Consider the following 6,321-nt stretch of genomic DNA (forward strand, 5'->3'; position numbering starts at 1 on the left):
TGGATTTTCTACGCTCAAAAATAGCAATACCAAACTCGCCTCAAATGTCATTGTATCGCCACCATGCGCCTGAATATACTGCACTTTTACAACCTAACACCATCCTCTCCTCCTTTCTACTTGTTCTTTCCAAACAAAAGTACTTGAGTTCAATGAAACTAAAGTCTTAATATAAGTATCTATCTCACAGAGGTTTGTAACATCACTTATCTTCAGAATTCTCGCTCTGGGTCATGAAAAACCAAACCGATTATTTCTCCTTCAGTAAATAACTTTTAAATATGATTTCACCATTCTGGAACATACGAATCGTCCTCTCAAATATCATAAAATCTATCTCATCATAAATGTTGAAATTCTTACTCCAAGTATAATGTTTCATCGTCCACACCATGAAAGCATTATTTTCATGCCCAAGGAGTATACAAAGTTCCCTTCCCACATACCCAAACAAGAAGTGATCCAATTAAGGAAACAAGAGTCAAGTAACATCGTAATACTGAACGCCTCATCACGATCAAAAGAAACAACTTGAGTTTTAATTTCAACTCCATTTGCAGTATGACACAATGATCTTGCAAGCCAATCAATATCACCATCAACAAGAAGACCACATAGTTTCACTGGAAAAAATATCCGAATAAATTCAAGGTATTTCCATGAATTTGATCCCAATGTATAAATTCTAGCTTCAGAAAATTTATGCTCATGAAAATCCAATACCCTAGTGTTTGTTGTTTTTTATTGAAAAAATCCTAACTTTTCAAAGTTGTGAAGTATTTGACTATAGAAACTCTACAAAACAAACTCATTGGAACCAAAAAATAATATTCTTATAGATATTCACATATTTTTTTTCTTAAAAGAACCCATATAGTGTTTATTTTATTTTATTTTTAACTTTTCCTTCTTCTTCAGAAATGAATAAATTATATGGGTTTTGTTTGGAAAAGATATTTATCTAGAAATGTTGAAGTATTCAAGATATTTTCACTTCTTTTGTAACCTGTATATAACGTGTATAAAACTAAGTTTAATTTGACACAATTAACTCTTACATAATATGTTTATTACAAAAAAAGTTTTACTCGAAAAGGATAAGTTCTCACTTGTAATATACTTATTAACTTGTAATATGATAAACAAATATTTTATCGAGAAATGTTCATGCTATTTAAAAGATTAATTATATTTCTGCCATTATGTTTATAAACCAAGTTAAATTTAGCGTAATTCTTAGCTAGAATTCCAAATCCGACGAAACTGTGATGAAACCCAAGCATTTGGCTTTTGACTGTTCTTTATAAAAGCAAAAGATTTGATTTAACAAGTACATTAGAATACTCCATTCTATTTCAAATTTCACTCGCTTTACAAGGAGGAGGGAAATAGAAACATTGCAAAGCATGCCATAAGAACTCATGATAACATACTCTAAAGGTCACATGTCAAGTCCATATCAAGACTCAGGTGTTTGTAAGTACCGGTGCAATGATCTATTCCAAAACCCTCGTTTTATTAAAATGCATCTTCTACATGCTATTATAGTGAATAAGTTTAATCTCTTGGATACCAATTCCAAATCCATTGGAAAAATTCGATAGAATCCGGCCTATATGACAAAACAATAACGTTTTATCAGCACTGTCAGTATTTTTACAAGATGTAACTTACGCTATCGAGATTTATTATCCATTAATGCCCATATTGATATATAATATTGTACCATTATTGGATTAACCAGAATAACCTATAATACAACATAATTCATAAGCCTATAGTTTATTTAGGGCAAGTGGATGCAAATATCCCACAAGCAAATTGCATTTTGGATTTTTTATTTGTTTTTAAACGAAACTCCTAAGTTAGGCTTTTTATTCATATGTTTTCCCCATATGATGCTTTCTTTTTTATTTCTTATTATGTTTTTTTTTCCTTTTCTTGAATCCTGAACTTCAGACTTATATCTTGGCTACGTCCTGCTTAAACAATCAAGACATTACAATTGTATTTGGAAAAAAAAAACTCATGCGCATCCAATATTCAAATCTTTATCGATGTAGTCTTTTTTTCTTTCAAAATTCATGCTTTCTATCAATATGATCATAAACCAAACAAGCAAAACAACCAACCTTTAATTTAGCATAATATATAGTTCATGGGATAAACTAGAAACACACATATGCATGACATGATAATCCAAGCTTCCCTACCTAGCTTGGAAAGTTATGAAATGTATTAGTGACTCGAAGATTAAGGCATGAAGTCGAGGAGTCCAGATTTAGTACAGCTGGTGTGTTGGTTTGATGAAACCAGTAACAAAAGTGGCTTGTTTGAGAGATGCAGAATCCATGTAGAATTGAGTTAGGTCTAGTTTTGCCTATATAAATAAAAAAGAAATAAAAGAAAAAAAAAAGAAAAAAAAAAGACAAATACTCGGATTTTACATAATATTTTTGTTAGATTAGACTCTTGATAAGTGCATAATTTATATACTCTTAGTGTCAAATATACTTGTTCCCGGTATAATTCTTGCATATTACTTGTTATTACATTTTCTTTCTATCTTATGTATCATATTTGGTGAATCATCCAAAAAGTATCTACAAAGTGCTTAAATGATCAAGAAATCGAAGTCTACCAGTGGAAAAGGACCAAATATATAAAGTGAAACTTGTTAAAAAAATCCAGGATTTATTAATAGCATTTAGAAGAATGAGCTCATTCCGAGGTTAGGCGAAGAAGCTACGGACAATAAAATCGAAACAAGAAACAGTGGTCTTCAATGCAGTAATTGGAAACACTTGGAATTATGTCGACCATACCACTATTTCGGGCATACAGTTCTTGCTTTAATCCCCAAAGTCTTCATAGTTTATTGGTAATCGACCATGCCGACTGTAACAATTTTGGTACATATATTTAGAGTTATTGAGGTCCTAAATTAGGCCCGGTTCATAAGAATCGACCATGCCGACTGTGGAACGTATGCGGTCCATTTTGATGCGTTTATGAAATCTAGGTTGAGAAAATTGTCTCCGTATTATAAATCTTAGGAATAGAGGATAGTTATGGGCCACACATTGAAGGCTGTAAAACAAGATATCCAAGGCTCAAATAAGATAACACACTCTACACCTCATATTACATCTTCCACATCTAAGCCTAGGGTTTACCCTTTAGGGGGAAACCTCTATCTTTTTGCATATTTTTCTTCTTTGTAATATGAATCTAAATTTTGTAGATTAATGATGAATTCAGTGTTTTAAGCGTGGAGTTTTATTTATTTTACAAGTCTATTGGGAGTTTTTATCATTCTGTCATTTGTCTATACTATATTTAAACTTTATGATTTATTTCTAGATTATTTGGAGTACAAGCTAGATTAATCTATTGATCATTCTATTGCTAGTAGAGAGTTGTGAGATAGTATAGTAGTCAAAAACCTTCTACACAAGTAGAGAATGTGAGACCTTGCATAGGGATTCTGTTAAGCGATTGCATGTGAAGAAGACACTAGTAATTAGACCGAGCTTATGCGTTCGATGCTAGGATCAACCTAAATTCACAAAACCATAATGAATTCGAGTGGGTTTCACCTTGATAGCTTATTCATGGTGGCTTAGATGGATAAAATCTGGTAGTCACCATGAAATAAGCTCTCAATAACACAAAGAGTTAAAGGGACGTCAAATTCTACGGCTGGTGATGAATAATTCTTAGCGGAAGGTAGATAAGAATACTAACTCAGTAAACGTTTGGTTACGACAAAATATTTCTTAATAACCTTTTTTATTTTTGTTGTCTTTTTAGTTAAATAATCAACCAATCCCTCTTTGTGTTTTACTTTTATTTTAGTTTTGCTAATCCAAATAACATCTCAATTACACAGCTCTCCGTGGGATAGATCCTTACTACCCCTATATTACTAGTTAATTAGTAGGAAATATCTTAAGTAATTTGTTTCACTTACTCTAAACTACTTGTAAAATATGGATTCCTCGACATTACACTTTTTCTTTGATTCATCAGTACACGACATTGTTTCCCTAGCTATCTTAAAGCTTATTTATCTCGCATGTTTGGTTCACATAATTTTAAAAAATAAAGATTTTGTAGATTGGTGTAGCCAATCCTAGTGACTGGTATGACCGATCACAAGTAGGTACCATGTGTAGATGGAACCGATCCTTGTAATTAGTGTGACCGCGCGATCCTAGTGACTGGTGTGCCTGATCACAAGTAGGTATCATGTTTAGATAGAACCGATCCTAGTGATTGGTATAACCGATGTAACCCATGTATGTGACTTGGTAGGACCGATCACAACTAACCATTATGAATTGGTAAGATTCTTGGAAGTCTGGTAGAACCAATTCTAAACTTGTTTGGAAGTGTGGTATAACTGATTCTAAGATGCAAATCCATATCTACATAAAGAGATCCAATATGTGATTGTTCAACATGATCCAATATGTCCACATAAAAAAAATGCATAAAGATAGATTTTAATTCTTCAACACGTACCTAATATGTCATTGTTTCGCCACCATGCGCCTGAGTATACTCCGGATCTTATAATTTAACTACCACTCTCTTCCTTTTATACCTATTTTTTCCCAACAAAAGTACCCGAGTTAAGTGAAACTAAAGTTCCAACATAAGGTTCTATCTGACGTGGGTTCGTATGACCTCCTATCTTCAGAACTCTCGCACTTTCAAGCTTTGGATCATAAGAAGTCAAATAAGGTTTTTGCTCATTCCATATATAACTCTTAAATAGGATTTCACCATTCTGGAAAATTTGAATCAACGTACCATCTACCATCTCTTTAGTTATATTCAAATGCTTATTCCAAGTGGAATCTTTCATCGTCCACACAGTGAAAGCACTCTTATCATGCCCAAGGACTATACAAAGTTTCCCTTCCAAAATACCTAAATCTGAGACGCCACTAATGATACGGTGGTCAGGTAATGGCGTACTACAGAATGTTTCATCAAAATATCAAAAAATAACTTGAGTTTTAGTTTCGGTTCCAGAATGATGTGCAAGCCAATGAAGAGTACCATCAATGAAAACATCATGTACTTTTCACTTTGAGAAAACATGAGGGATATATCCAAGGTTTTTCCATGAATTTGATCCTAATGTATAAACTCTAGCTTCAAAAACTTTGTTTTCATGAAAATACACAATTCTTAGCAACTTATAATCATCAATTTTGCAATCATAACCAAACCCATATGCAATTATATAAAGTCGTTTGACGTCTTCCGAAGGAAATTCAATTGGGGTTTCTGGTGCTCGTTTATGTTCTTTGATACAAGGGCTCCAAAAGCAAATACCCTTGCAAAATGGTTTTATACATGCCAAACCATTGCAAGAACCATGAATTCCAGGGTAACGTATATCAGACTTTAATGGATAAATAATCCCCGTGGCGTCACCTAGCGCTGATTAAACATTATTATTAATGGAATACATGCCAGCTTATGTCAGGTTTGTATATTGTACTTTGTAATTGGTTACCAAGAGACTAATTTATTCATTAAGATAGCATGTTTAAGATGCCTTTTAATAAGACGATGGTTTTGGAATACATTATTGCACCAATACTTACAAACACATTTGAATCTTGATGTGGACTTAACAGGTAACCGTGTGAGTATGTTCTCTATAATGATTTCTTGTGGTATGCTTGGCAATGTCGTCATTGCTCTTTTCATCCATCCTCCTCCTCCTCCTCCTCCTCCTCGTTATAAGAGCTTATAATTCCAATGGACTAGACGGAGTATGTTGTTGTATGTTCTCCTCATCAGTACCTGTATTTTGATTTAAAAAAACCCCAGCTTTTATTAGTAGAGTACACAGTACAGTGAATTTAACGGGCTGGGATGTGGCAGGTTTGACGGGTATGGATGGCAGTGTTCTAGGGACCATGTTTAAGGGCAATCAAACCTTTAAAATCCTAAGTCATCATATGTGCCCCACATCACAAGGTGACGAAAACTCCCCCTTAGGTTAAAAGTGTACAATACCTCCCTCTCCATTTTTCTATCTCCTCTAATTTTGCTCCAAAACACAATCCCTGGAACGAGAGCAAACCCTTTCTTTCTCACAAATAAACAAATTTATGCGGGAGAATAGAGACGAAGTCCGGAAAAATAAAAATAAAAATACAAACAAATAGATATATCTCAACCGTTGCGTGACACACCAAACCCTCCTGTCATGTAAGCATAGACTCCTATGTTTCAGGTAATGACATTGAAAACTCAATGGAGATGTGATGATATCCCCATCACAATAAACGGCTA

This window comes from Papaver somniferum, unplaced genomic scaffold (genome assembly GCF_003573695.1).
Source record: "Papaver somniferum cultivar HN1 unplaced genomic scaffold, ASM357369v1 unplaced-scaffold_22, whole genome shotgun sequence".
Classification (NCBI taxonomy): Eukaryota; Viridiplantae; Streptophyta; class Magnoliopsida; order Ranunculales; family Papaveraceae; genus Papaver; species Papaver somniferum.